This window comes from Sphaerodactylus townsendi, linkage group LG14 (assembly GCF_021028975.2).
Source record: "Sphaerodactylus townsendi isolate TG3544 linkage group LG14, MPM_Stown_v2.3, whole genome shotgun sequence".
NCBI classification, from domain to species: Eukaryota; Metazoa; Chordata; class Lepidosauria; order Squamata; family Sphaerodactylidae; genus Sphaerodactylus; species Sphaerodactylus townsendi.
In genome coordinates, this window is record NC_059438.1 from 13,272,261 (window position 1) to 13,287,430 (window position 15,170).

A 15,170-nucleotide genomic window follows, 5' to 3' on the forward strand; every position below is an offset into this window, starting at 1 on the left:
GGAAGTTTGAGACTCCTTATGGTTGACAAAAGTAGGGTATACATCCAAAATCTTCTGTTTCGACAGGGTTTTCTTCCTTTTATAGTTGTGCCTTATGGATAGGTTGGGAAATTTCTAGAGGTTTGGCACTGGAGCTAGCAGAGAGAGAGAGAGGTTTGGGAATGGGGGGAAAATCTCAGCATGGGATAAGACCATACAGTCCACCATCTAATGGTTCCATTTTCTCTCAGGGAACTGACTGTGGAAATCAGTTGAAAAATTCTAGGAGATCTCCAGGCCCTATCTGGAAGCCGGCTACCCTATGTGTATGGCTTTTTAAAAAAGCCTTATTAATCTACTATGGTGCTACAATGTATTTGTTAACATTTATTATACCTTTTATCCTTCTTCTTTTTAGGTTTTTTTAACTACAAACTCCGAACACTGCTGTCGGGAGCTGTTCCTTATAATTGGCATGTTTGTGTGTGCAGTCAAAGGCATAAATGCTAGCCTTGTTGTTTTTTGTCGGGTAGGGGGAAGGAGGTGTGTGTGTGGGGGGGGAGGGGTTGCGGGGAGACCGTGGACAGATTTGACAGAAACTGTCTTCATCGAGAAACTGCATTTTGAAGTTCCTTTGCAAATAAAGGGACTAAAGTACCCCGGCCGGGCGCTGACAGTAGGCAGAACTTCAGGACTTCAAATGCAAACATTATGAAAACAAGCAACATCTGCAAACAGTAAGTACTTATTTATATTTTATGGAGTGTGTGCTTGGGATTTTGACAGGTTTGGTTTTAAAGAGGAGAGAGAGAGAGAGAGAGAGAGAGAGAGAGAGAGAGCGCAGCTATATTGGACTCAGACAAAGGGGTGAAATGTCCTTTTTAAAAAATGCATTATGTCACTGAAAGGCAGTCGAAGGCGGCTGGCCCAAGCCTCAGGTGAGCCAAATGACCCCCTCCTAACCTGGTCTAACAAAACACATATGCAGCGTTTGCAAGAGAACAGTTTACTGCTACTTTCTCAAGGTCAGGACAAGACAGGCACTGGAGGGTTAGCATTCAAGCAAGCTTTTTCCCTCGGCTGCCAGAAGGGCCTTTGAACTTTTCCCTTTTGAACAAATAGGAAACGAAACTGTGAGGAAACAAGCGGTTGGAATCACAGAGAGCATGCATACAAAGAGAGAGAGAGAGAGAGAGAGAGAGAGAGAGAGAAGGGACTGCCAAAGAAAAGCCAAGCCAACAACAAAAAAACAGAAGCGGCTAATTACTTCTAAAATTACTCCTTGCTCCAAATGTTTTATATGTCACCCCCATTTATATGTGTGTGCCTCTTTTTCCCCTCCTTGTCTTTTCTTTTCTTTTTGGCAAATCTATCTATCTAACAAGTGAGACCAGTTGGAAGGTATGCAGCGCCGTGTGCTATGAAATATTTAGTGAGGCAATAGCGCTTCCCTGGGCAGCATCAGAACACCACAATTATAGTCAGAGAGAAAGCTGGGAACAAACAGAGGTGATGCGCGGGAGGGGGAACACAAAGAGAGATAAAGGGAAGGCTTCCTGTCCAATAATACACTTGAGCGTGATCCATATGTTTTGTGGAGGGAGGAAAAAAAAATCAAAGTGTCACGGCTAGCCGAAATGTCAGTAGCGCCAGCACGGAATATTGTCTAACATTTTCTATTACACTGTTGAGGAATTTGCCTCGCAGCGCCATTTGGAAGAAGAGCCTTTGGGTTCTCAAATGCTTTGCGCACACAGACACACAGACATGTAAAATCTCTCCCCGACGAGGAACAAGGCGCGCTTGTGTGGAAAGTGTAATACAATCGTGCTTTGGGTTCCCCCCTACTATCATGGAAGCGGATACCTTGATGAAAACGAGTCCTTCGCCACCCCTCTCGGATTTCCTGCCCTTTTCTAAGCGCAGACGGTGCCGTGAGGAACTTCCTGGTCGGTTTGATCTAAAGGAGCGTTCGCCACAGAGGGAGGGAAACTGGAGAAGTCCCCACTTTTCATCGGTACTAATATTTTGCTAATCTTCCACCAACGATCCCAGGATTGGCTCATAAAAAGCAGGGCTAATTTTACCACGCTCTTGGTGTGTCCGTGCGCTTGTCTGTGTATAGCTTTGTCTGTGCACATCCACCATCTAAATGCTTGAAAGACAGTCATTTTTTTTCTTCCATCATCTGTAGACTAGTGACAGATTGCTGCCTTGGAATCCTGGGGCCCCCAAACTTGTTGAACCTGTGGGAACATTTTGAATTTTGAGAACAAAGGGTGGGCACTGCAACAAAATGGCTACCATAAGATAGATGAGACCAGTCAATCACACAAGGGCCCTTTCTGCACAACACAAATAAAAAATTCTGAGGAAAGAAAGAAAGAAAGAAAGAAAATGTTTCCTGCGAAGCCTCTCCCAAAGTGCGTCGGGATAGGTTGAGAGGCGCCATGTGACACAAGCCGGACGCCTCTCTCAGAAGCGGCCTCCCCCGGGCAGAAAGGCAACCGGCGATTGGTCCAGGCGGCCGCCTCTCTCACACGCCTTTGGACAAGTTCCGCACAGCTTTTAGCCCAAAACATTTTGGAAATGTTTTATTTCTGCCTCAAAACATTTTATTTGGATACAGTAAACTAGGAAACCTTTTTTCCCCCAAAATGTTTTTGAAATATTTCCTGCTTGCTGTGCAGAGATCAGGAAACATTTTCCCCACCCAATTTTGAAGCTCGTTTCCCTGCCGCCTGCCATTTTCTGCTGCTTCCGTGATCTCTGGGCTATGCGCCGTTTGCTGAAGTTTCCTAGCAAAAGTTGGGAGGTTCACCTCCTTAGAGTAGAAGAAAATGGGGAGCAGGTAACATTAGATGACACTGTTGTGACTTTAGACACTACAGTAGGGAGTGTTGACCCTTACTACTATACCACGCTGCTCCTCACCTTTGACACAACCATTTTTTAAAAAAACCTTTTCATTTTTTCTTGAGTTAACATTTTTTATTGAGTTAAAAACTACCTTTGGCCAGGTCACAGAATCATAACATTTGCCTCCCTCCAAACGTGCAGATATCAGATACAGCAAGAATTCACAGGGACTATTTGGCACTATTTTTTCCCTACAGAGAAGAAAATATGGCTCCGCCGTGGCTGAGATTCTCTTCTAGTCACTAACAGTAAACAGCAACAGAAATAAAATAAAAAGCCACAAGGGTGTAGCTGTCATTAGTATGTAAATTTTAAAAGCTCGGTCAAAACTATCAATATTTCCCACTTAATTTATTACTGTATGAAGATGGATGACAGTAAAGTGAAATATTGATTGTCAATGCTCCTTAAAAAATGGTGATGAAGAAAATACTCAAGGACAACTACCTCAAAATGCACCGTCTCAAAATTAATTATTGTATTTCATTTCTCCCTCTCTCTCTCTCTCTTTTACAACTGCTTGTTCGGTTCAATCCAGTTTGATTGCTTTTTTAATGAAGAAAAGGGATAGACCATTTATGTAAAGAGCCATTTTAACATTGATTAGATGTAAAGGCAGGTTAGCATTTTTACAGTATTGACAGAAAGCCATTAATGGAGCAGCCTTCGGACATGCTCACTGAAAGTTAATCGAAGGGAATAGTAATTCAACAGTGCTTTGCATGACAATCATACCAGTCCGGCATCGTTGGCCCAAAGTTGTAACTGATCTCTGGTCTCTTGAATGCACTGCATGGTTCCACTTATTACCAACGCAGGCCAAAACAAATGAGGTGTCAGGAGACTGTGTTCGGATCTGCCGGCATGTTATTTTAATATTGGATGAAAGGAGAGGGGCGGTGGCATTGGAGAAGAGAATCTGCTTTGCATGCAGAAGGTCCCAGGTTCAATCCCGATATCTCCAGTTGAAAGGACAAGGCATGAAAGACCACTGCCTGAGACCCTAGAGGTGACATGAAAGGTGACATGAAAGAGGTGACATGAAAGACCACTGCCTGAGACCCTAGATAGCCACTGCTAGTCTGAGTAGACAATCTAGACCTCAATGGACCAAGGCCGTGGTGGTGAACCTTTGGCACTCCAAATGTTATGGACTACAATTCCCATCAGCCCCTGCCAGCACTGCCAATTGGCATCTGGATTGCCAAACATAACATCTGGATTGCCAAAGGTTCGCCACCACTGGACCAAGGGATCAAGGGTCTGATTCAGCATAAGGCAGAGGCGTAGCACCAAGTGGTGTGTGGGGATGTGTGCAACGCACCGGGCGGGTGTCCCTGCGGAGGTGTTCTGGGGTGTGGCGGGGGTGTGGCGGGGGTGGGATGGAGCAGGGGGATTGCATAACATCTGGATTGCCAAAGGTTCGCCACCACTGGACCAAGGGATCAAGGGTCTGATTCAGCATAAGGCAGAGGCGTAGCACCAAGTGGTGTGGGGAGGGGTGTGTGCAACACACCGGGTGGGTGTCCCTGCGGAGGTGTTCTGGGGTGTGGTGGAGGTGTGGCGGGGGTGGGATGGAGCAGGGGGCATGGTGCTCTGGGGAGGGGAGGGGCATTCTGGGGGCTTAGAGGGGCGTGCGGCGCATGCACGCACCGGGCGCACTTCCCCCTCGCTTCTTCCCTGGCATAAGGAAGCTGGGTGCAGTGACAAAGGGAGGGAGAACTGCACCTGGGGCATGAGTTGCCCATGCGCCCCCTCCCGCCCCGGATCATGCTGCCTAAATACAGCAGCTGAGGTTTTAGAAAGCTATGATCAAGGTCTCTCAACCGCATCTTTGCTAATACAATTCATCAGTGGAAATTTACAAGCTCAGATGCAGGGAAAGAAGTTGATCCATTTTTGACTAGCCAATCAAGCATCAACCCACAGGTGTGAATCGGTCATCACGACTCACTCGCTGCTGATCGACTATTGGAAGAGTGGGGGTCTCTCCTAGTTCCTGGTTTGTGGGATAATGATGGCAGCAGTTGTGTGTAACCAGGATTTGGGGGGCCGGGTAGACTGCAAATTGTGGACGAGTAGCCAGTATGATGAGGTGGCAAATCTGTTTTATACAGATTATCTTTGACCTTCATATTTGTATCTGATATTGTCACAGCAGGTTGATGCCACCATTTGCTGCGACTCAATTTGATGAGCTTCAGTGCTGTTTACAGCATGAGAAAATTGCTCTGGTGGCTCCATCAAATTTCAGCCTGGAGTGCTTTTGAGAGCAAAGCAAAGAGGCCCAAAGAACATCTCCCCTCGCGGAAGCGCGATCTGAACTTTGAATACAGGGTGCTCGCTAAAAGCCTGGGTGTGAAAAGAGTTCCCAGCTTCATATATTTAAAAGAAAGCAGGAACAAAATGCAGAGAGATGCTAAAAGCCAACAGGATGGAAACTCGGAGATGCTTGCCAAAGGTCAGCCCAGTCGGTGAAAGTTACATGAACAAATTTCCACAGAGCATTTCAGGAGGGCTCAGAAGCACTGCAGCCGAAGACCTGGTGAGTTAGTTCAAAGGAATATGTGGAATCTAGATCTCTCCTGGCTTCACTCCTTGGCCTTCCATTGCTTGCGGAAACTTGTTTGCTAGCAGTGTTGCAAAACTTGCCAGAGATGTGTGCTACTGGAAGAATTTCACTAGATATAACACAACTTAGTAAAACCTTTGGGCAGATAATGGGAACCTAAGAAGACCCCTGCTACGTCAGAGAACAGTGCTTCATATAGTCCAATATCCTGTTTTACGCAGTGGCCAACAAGTTGTCCTAGAGGGCCAATAAACAGGGCATAGAGGCCTTCTCCTGGAGGCAGAGGCATATTGGGGGTAAATGGTGCCTGGGATAACACCTTCTCCAGGCACCCCCACCCCATCCCTCCCATGCCCCACTTATCTTAGCCAGCAGCGGCAGTCCCGAGCAGCCTGGCAGGGTCGGGCTGGGCCGGGCCAAGCTGAGGGGTGTGTGGCGGGCCTGCAACAGCCTGGTGGGGCTATGCAGGTAATGAATGTAGGGAAGAAAGAGGTGTGGGGCAATTTTCCAGTGGGGGGCATGACTAAATGGCCAGCAGCCGGGGCCATGTGACCTAACATGTCCCCGTGGCCGGTACGCCCCTGCTTGGAGTGTTTTCACAGCAGGAGGTGAACAGAGTTGGTTTCCCACTGTCTGCCTCTGGTAGCAACCTGGACTGTCTTGGGTGTCTCCCATCCAAACAATAACCAGGACTGACCCTGCTTAGCTTCCAAGATCTGATGAAGTAGACTGGCCTAGGCCCATGGTGGCGAACCTTTGGCACTCCAGATGTTATGGACTGCAATTCCCATCAGCCCCTGCCAGCATGGCCAATTGTAGGGGCTGATGGGAATTGTAGTCCATAACATCTGGAGTGCCAAAGGTTCGCCACCACTGGCCTAGGCTATCCAGGTCAGGGCACATATTTCCTCCAGCAGGCCTGTTTTGCAGCGAGAAGAATTAACATTTCCTTCCATATCCCGCCCACAAATATTCAAAACATTTATTCAAGGCCCTTATGGAACCAATGAGCCGGGCTTGAGGTGATTTGACGTCTCTATTATTCCAAAGGCCAATACAGAAAGCTATTTGGCGAATGTCAATCAAAAGACCATAGGCCCTGCTGACACCTTTCGTAGGGAAACAGTGAAAGAGGAATTTGAGGAGCCAATCATGTCTTAATCTCAAGCAACACTGACTGAGAAGGCTATTTCCATAAAGGCATCTCCTTGGAAAGGCTCTTCGAAGTTTATTAAAAATGATAACCATAAAGAGGGAACATGGTGCCCAAGCTTGCTTCGGCTAATTTAGTCTTGTTGATTAAGTTATTCAGTGAGGCTTCCAAATTAGATTGTCAGGCTTGGATTCCAAGATGCGGCATTGACGCGTTGGCTTGGCGAAACAGGTGCTTTGCAGAAAATGGCTGAGCAATATTAAAAAACTGTCTCCCGGCCATCTCATTTTGGCTTTGTATTAAAACAAACGGGGGGAAAAGGAGAGATTGGAGATGAGTGAATGTTCCTTTTTCCCCCCTTTCTGTATTTCTGTCAGCAGCATTGTTTCTCCACTTTTCACTGCTGGGATTGTAAAAGTGTATTGTGTTTACATGTTGTTGTTGTTTTTTTTACACCATGGTATTTATTTATACCCTGGGAGGGACGGCGCGATGGTATCCCGTGGTGGCAAACCTTTGGCACTCCAGATGTTATGGACTACAATTCCCATCAGCCCCTGCCAGCATTGGCCAATTGGTCATGCTGGCAGGGGCTGATGGGAATTGTAGTCCATAACATCTGGAGTGCCAAAGGTTCGCCACCTATAGCCTGATCTCATCAGCTCTTGGAAGCTCAGAAGGGTCAGTACTTGGAAGAAAGTGATATATCTTTGGAGTGAGAAGCATCACTCATTTGAATCCACACAACAAAGACCATTTCCCAGGTGCAGAAAGTTTGGGGGATCTCTAATTCTTGCCGATAGTGTTTGACCTCCGATTACATAGTGTGGTCTAGAACTTAGAACAAACCCAATCATCTCAGTATCCCCCATCATGGCTTCAGTGTGTGTGTGTGGGGGGGGGGGGCACAGCTCTTATTGACTTCTTTTTCAATATTAAACAGTTGGGACTCAATGCCCTCAGTATTGACACTCCAAAGTCCATTAATGACCCCTTGTGACATCATTTTAATTTACACTTTGAAAGAAAACGGCTGTCTTATGAGTCAAGAGCCAGGGAGAATATTGCTTATATTAAAGAGCTGTATAAAAAGAACATCAGCGCTGACCTGCCGAGGCAAAGATGATCACTCCAAACAATATTTCCACCTCTACTGCGCCGAAAGAAATAATATTATGAAATCTCTGGGCTTCCTTCCAGACAGGAAGGTCGAAAGATCCTGCTGTTTATATAGGTAAGACAAAGAGGGCTCTGATATTTAGTCAGGAGCCAAATGACAAGAGATTGGTAGAATAAACGTGGCAGAAACCAAGTCATTATGGTAGTCCCAGACTACTGGAAGGCCAAAGAAGAGGAATTTACTTTAATGTGTTTGCAAATATTGGCCAACGAATGGCGGCTGATTTGTCGGCAACCCAGAGACCTTGAGCCAATAACGCTGTTTGGCTTGCCATTGGTCAATGCTTATTGCCTTATTGTCATGGAAGACAATGAACAGATGCATGTTCTTATAGGACCTCGGGCAAAAGGTGCCCACAAACTGCTCCTCTGCACTATCTTTCCTCACTCCCATATGTAGATAGACTGGAGCATGTTGAGTCATTCTGTTGCAGTGTGGTGTACTGGTTAAGAGCAGGTGGCTTCTAATCTGGAGAACCGGGTTTGATTCCCCATTCCTCCACAGAGGCTCACCTCATGAACCAGATGTGTTTCTGCACTGCTTACATTCCTGCTGGGTGACCTTCGGAACTCTCTCAGCCCCACCTACCTCACAAGGTGTCTGTTGTGGGGAGAGGAAGGGAAAGGAGCTTGTAGGCCACCTTTTGTCTCCGTACAGGAGAGAAAGGTGGGGTATAAATCCAAACTTCTACTCCTCCTCTTCTTCTTCTTCTCCTCGTGCACCTGTCAGCATGGACCGTCCAAAAGGAATACAAGACCTGGGCTCTACTGCTCCCAGCATCTCTCCTTCCAGGGAATGGAGCATTGCCCCAGATGGATGCATTTCTTAATCTACATTTTTTAAAAAGTTGTGAACTCCTGGATATTTTTTGGTTCTAAGACTGAGGCCCATTATGCATGGATCACTTTCTGCAGTGGTTCCTTCACAGTGGGGTCTCCTCCCGTTTCCCTGTTTAAACATGAGGAGGAGCCCCACTGTCTGCCATGCAACTGCGATCACGCTCACAGCTGCCCACCCCCACTCTAAAGGCAAGGCATTTCCCTTTAAAGGGAAAGGTACTTCAGTTGCCAAAGGTCTCTTGAAGCAAACTAGGATTTGAATAGCCTTTTGAAAGTCAATCTGGGTTTCACAGCCTGATTCCAGTTAACGTAAAACAGGGTTTTTGAATTATGCCTGAACTGGGTCAGCATGTTCCTATGAATGAAGACAATATTTGCACAAACATGGCATCAATGCCAATGGGGCAGCTTAAGAACTTAAGAACTTAAGAACGAGCCTGCTGGATCAGACCAGAGTCCATCTAGTCCAGCTCTCTGCTACTCGCAGTGGCCCACCAGGTGCCTTTGGGAGCTCACATGCAGGAGGTGAAAGCAATGGCCTTCTGCTGCTGCTGCTGCTCCCCGAAAGCACCCTGGTCTGCTAAGGCCTTTTGCAATCTCAGATCAAAGAGGATCAAGATTGGTAGCCATAGATCGACTTCTCCTCCATAAATCTGTCCAAGCCCCTTTTAAAGCTATCCAGGTTAGTGGCCATCACCACCTCCTGTGGCAGCATATTCCAAACACCAATCACGCGTTGCGTGAAGAAGTGTTTCCTTTTATTAGTCCTAATTCTTCCCCCCAGCATTTTCAATGTGCGCCCCCTGGTTCTAGTATGTATGCCCCCTGGTTCAGCTTCGAGAAGATCAACAGCTGATCATTTTTCATTGGACTTGGTGGACTTTCATCCTTTCAGCTCCCAAACTCACATTAGTGCAATTACAACTAGATGGAAATAAGAAATGTGCTGCTCATCATTTGACATTTTAGAGTTCTGGTTATAAATGTTTTAAGACATCTTTAAAGGAAACTGAAATTAATTATAAGGTAGACTCGTCCCTACCAGAACACTCAAATAAGTGTATGCTTTTCAAAGAAAAAAAAAGATTGGCCAAACTTTTGCATTTCTCAGTATGATTTGTACAGGTAGAAATGGATGCTTTAGGTGGCAGCCTGTTGGGTTGCTGTCTCTGGTTTGGGGAATTGCTTTCTCTGGATGGGGAGGCCAGGATTTGGGTGGGGGGAGATGGACCTCAGCAGGACATGATGTCATAGATGTCACTCTCCAAAGCCGCCATTTTCTCCAAGGAAACCTATTTCTATAATCTGGAGATCAGCTGTAATTCTGGCAGCTCTCCTGGTTCCTGGAAGCTGGCAGTTCTATATATGAGATACATCCAGAAACAGAACAGCTGATATAACCTTTGTGGTGTAGTAGTTAAGAGTGGTAGATTCTAATCTGGAGAACCGGATTTGATTCTCCACTCCTCCCCATGAGCGACAGACTCTTATCTGGTGAACTGGGTTTGTTTCCCCACTCCTACATATGAAGCCTGCCAGATGACCTTGGGCAAGTCACAGATCTGTTAGAACTCTCTCAGCTCCACCTACCTCCCAGGGTGCCATACGTGGGCAAAGGAAGGGATTGTGTTTGAGACCCCTGCGATTGTCACTCAAAAACCACAGCTAGTGGGGTTTTTTTTATTTTTCACCTCTTTGGCCGCCTATTATCCAGGCAGGGAAAAGGTCTGGGTGCCCCCCCTTCCCGCCCCAGCCCCGTATCGTTAGCCCAGGTTTGAGTAGCAGCTCCAGAGCGCACAGTGCAATTTAAAGATATTGGCAGTCAGCTTTCAATAATTCCCTGTTAGATTACTGTCTGCAGAAGAGCCTATAACACAGTGGCTACAAACGCTAGAAGCGCAACGTTCAATAACAACTCCATGCTTATGATAACTTTCCCAATTTCCTGCCTGCACGCCGCCCCTCTCTCTCTTTTGCCGTGCTCTGTACCAGCTTGTTTCTTTATTGAACATCTGCCTTGGGATCCACTGTCACAAAATGTAATAAACACATCAGTCTGAAAGAAGGGATATTACTTGGCTTGTCTTCTCCAACCTCCCCCCCCCACCCTGCCCCGAACCTTTGCAAACTACCCCCTTTCCCTACCTCCGACTATTTAACCGATCAAATTGGGCAGCTGACAGAGTGGAGAGCTAAAGAGAGAAAACTCAGAGGTGCGTTTTGCGCGGGACGCTCCAAACGACATTGCACACCTGGCGATGTTCCGCACACTCAACTGCCGGCACAATCTTAATAAGTTAATTACCGCTGGAAACGCCAGTTGCAGATTGCAACCTTTGTTACAGGTACCAGGCAATGGGATTAATTTGCAAAGCCGCTGCCGAGCCAATATTTTGACAGCTATTCCTTGATTTCATTGCAAGCTACAGGAAACGGAGAAGTACAGTCTTGAGGGGAGACGAGAAATACTCTTTAACTAAATATAAGGGAGAAAGCAATAAGAAATGCCTTGTAGCTTATTACCAACAGACCCGCAACATGCAAAAGTGACAGTAATTATCATTGTTCTTGCTTCCCCTGCAGGCTTTGGCAAACAGAGCGCCGATACCTGAAAGAAACAACAAAAGCAATTTGTGATTCCCACTTATCCTAATATAAATATCCCTAGTTCACTTAGACACGGTGGAGATCAAATCTAATCTTGCCGCGCTCGCTTCTTGTAAATTACAGATTACATTTTTTGTTGTTGTTCTCAGGTGTGTTGAGCTGGGACACTTTTCTACGCAGCTGAGAGCGATTTTGCCCAATAGGAGAAAGATTGGCTGGCTTGTTGAAATTTCCTGACTGCGAATGTGTTGCCGTCAGCAGCTGATCCGGGAAACAAATCTCAAAGCAAAAACTCAGACGGCCGCTTCTTCATTGCCTGTTTTTTAAAAAATCTACTGTAGTTTGATATTCAGCGGATTGTTTTGACTTTGGGTGGTCCTCATATAACACTTGAGGCCCAGTTTGCCCAAGGACTTGAGAGTGTACTGAGAAGCCCTCAAATGGTTGTAGTAGCTACTGTTCATCAAAGTAGCAGTAGCCATTTTCAGACGGCCCTTTTCCAACTCTCTCGTCTTTTTCCTGCCCACCTGCTCTGTCTCTTTGCTGCTCTGGGTTCAAGAAAGAATCAGGCAAGGCCAAAGTGAGATTAACAGAACTAGTGAAAGGACAAGAAAATAGGCCTGATTTACGTGTTAGGCAGGCTGACCAGACGTCCCACTTTTGGTGGGACAGTCCCACCTTCAAACAATTTGTCCCGCGTCCCGCGGGTTATTTAAATTGTCCCGATTTTTGGGAGGCTGCCACACTGCCTTCTGGGGCGCAAGGCAGTGTGGCAGCCTCCCGTGTGCGCGGCCGCAGGAGCACGGCCTTCTGGGGCTTGCTGTTTCCGGCAAGCCCCAGAAGGCCATGCGCTCCTGTGACCGCGTGCGCATGCGTGCGCGCGCAGCCGCCTACCCCCCATCCCGGTTCACAAGGTGACCATCTGGTCACCTTAGTGTTAGGAAATCCACATTGTCACGGAGTTCTGTGCTGGGAACTCAGTTCTTAGATGTCTGCATGCCAGGTTTAGACTGTGATATGTGAAGTAGCTCAGAAAATCTGCCCCATGGTGGAAACTTATGTGTATCCGCTGGTTTACTCAATGGAGAAAAAGTGCAGGAAAAGAGATTCCACCTAAACATTAGGAAGAACTTTCTGATGGTCAGGACTGTTCAACAGTGGAATTCGCTGCCTTGGAGAGTGGTGGAGTCTCCTTCTTTGGAGGTTCTTAAGCAGAGGTTGGATGAACATGTCGGGAGTGCTTTGATTGTGTGTTCCTGCATGCCAGGGGGTTGGACTTGGTGGACCTTGTGGTCTCTTCCAATTCTATGATTCTATGAAAATAACTCCCCAGGGCTATGCCAGGTTCTAAAAGCAGCATTAATAGGGAAGGCTCAAGCCTCTTCTCTCTAAATGCCAATTGGTGTAGTGATTAAGACCAGGTGGACTCTAATCTGGAGAACCAGGTTTGATTCCCTCTCCTCCACTTGAGCGGCAGACTCTTATCTGGTGAAACACATTTGTCTCCCCAGTCCTACGTTCCTGCTGGGTGATCTTGGGCTAGTCACAGTTCTCTCCCAACTCTCTCGGCCCCACCTACCTCCCAAGGTGTCTGTTGTGGGGATGGAGTTTGTAAGCCCCTTTGAGTCTCCTTACAAGAGAGAAAGGTGGAATATAAATCCAAACTCATCGCCATCACCCTCCTCCTCCTCCTCCTCTTCTTCTTCTAAGACAATTTCTGCTCATGTCTGAACACGCCAGTAGGTCGCCATCACTGTCTTTGCCACTTTCTACAACCAAGTCTCCAATGTTTGAAACATCAGAAGCAAAATTGGCTGCAAAAATCACCTTCTTCGCGAGAGCAACGTCTAATAAGCCAAGCGGCCGCCAAGAGTCTTTTTGTTCCTCCAAGGGAGAAGGTGCTCAGTTTTTAATAGACAAAAGCTTGCCAATTTCCCGGAGCGTAAATGGGAGGAAACGAAGGAGAGGGACTCCGGTGGCTTCAACAACAATAGCCAGAGGGCACTGGAGAGTTTGCAGCTCCCTTTCTCAATTGAAGCCAAAACGAAGACAATCCAGAGATGAACAAAAATAAAGTGCCAATTTCACCCGCAGCTTTCCCTGTATAGCAAACATTCCGCTCCTGCCTGAATTGGATTCTGTCATGAAACTTTAATTGAGTGAGACAACTAAATATTAATAGAAGACTGTTGGGTGTGTGTGTGTGTGTGTCACATTTTGGTGCACGGGGTGTGCACTTTCCTCTATCACAGCAGGCTGCATGTCCCGAGTTCTTTTTGCCTCATAGAGACCTGGCTGCACTGGAAAGAATGGATCTAAGAGGAACTGGCTACCTTACCTGTCTGACTATCACATTTGTATCTCGTCCTCCCTCCGAGGAGCTCAGGTTTGTTTTCCTGCTCCTACACACGCAGCCTGCTGGGTGACCTTGGGCTAGTCACAGTTCTCTCAGAACTCTCTCAGCCCCATCTATCTCACAAGGTGTCTGGTGTGGGAAGAGGAAGAGAAGGAGTTTGTAAGCCTCTTGGAGACTCCTTAAAGGTGGAGAAAGTGGGGTATAAATCCAAACTCTTCCCCTTCTTCATGGTGACGCATTTTCTCCTTCTCCTTCATTTTTATCTTGTCAGGTTGGCCAGGCTGAATGAAAGAAAGATTGGCACAAGATCACCCTGTCTTCTTTATGGCTGAGGGCCTGACTATAGAACATCCAGGTTATCCATGAGAACTTCCCATACCAACAAAGAACGTGTCCCTGCTCACAAAAAGCCATCGAAACAATCGAGCACATCCTCCTAGATTGCGAACTATATGCTTCATCTAGAAGACAATATATAGACCCATACACTGAGAACTATGCCTACTCATCAGACAAGATCAAATCTTTCTATCTGCTTTGTGATCAGTCTCCTCAGAGATCCCTAGACGTTGCCAAATTCCTGGCGCTGGCACAACAGATTCGCCACAGATTTTAGTTTATTTATTTATTTATTGTTTTAACTGCTGGAAATGTCTTTTACTTATTTTGTTTACTTATTTTAACTTGATTCTCCTCAACCTCTCTGTTGTATTTTAAACTCATGGCAATAAAAGGTTGATGATGATGATGATGATGAACTTCCAGTTAGACCTCCTCAGGTGCAAGTTCTTGCAATATATGCAGGAGCCTGCTTTGAAACAAGACCACACCACAGATAGAGAGGAGACTTAAGCCAATTTCCTAACCTACATGACCACAGGGGAGTTATTTGCCCCATTATGAACTCTGCGTGTACCTGTGAGTGGAGTCATGGAAAGAGACTTACGATGACTTACAGACTTACTATAGGTTTTTCAAGGCAAGGGCCCCTTCCGCCTGGGCCAATAAACCTGGGCTGGGGACAGGAAAAGGCCTGTTCTGGGAGAAACTTCGCACAGCTTCCGCCCCTAAAGCAAGGCTGCCCCGTGCTATCTCTCCAGTGGTGGGATCCAAAATTTTTAGTAACAGGTTCCCATGGTTGTGGGATTCAAACAGTGGCGTAGCGCCAATGGGGCTGGGCGGGCATGACGGGGGCGTGGCCGGGCATTCTGGGGGCGGGGCATTCCTAGGCGGTGCTGTGGCAAGGACGCAGCCACTGCACCAGTCCTTGGGCGGGAAACGAATGCACGCAGGCGCAGGCTGCCACGCACGCTGGTGCACCTCCTGCTAGACTGCTTCAAGCTCTGCACGCTACTGCTGAGAGGAGGGGCGTAACTAAGGCAAAAATCACGTGGCAAAATCACCAATTAGTAACCCCCTCTCGGCACACACAAATAATTAATAACCTACTTTCGGGAACCTGTGAGAACCTGCTGGATCCCACCTCTGTATCACTCCCAAAACAAGTTATACAAGAATCGCACCATCCACAATTTTTTTTGTTTTAATGCGGGTTGCAGCTGCTC

The 15,170-nt window shown here is 46.8% G+C and overlaps 1 long non-coding RNA gene across 1 annotated transcript; it reads left to right on the forward strand.

Annotated features, from left to right (window-relative positions):
* The first annotated feature begins 587 nt into the window (after positions 1-587).
* Positions 588-14,080, forward strand: LOC125443704. Its single transcript, XR_007246163.1, has 3 exons — positions 588-716; positions 5,057-5,443; positions 13,877-14,080. It is a non-coding gene; the product is annotated as an uncharacterized LOC125443704 (long non-coding RNA).
* The last annotated feature ends 1,090 nt before the right edge of the window (positions 14,081-15,170 follow it).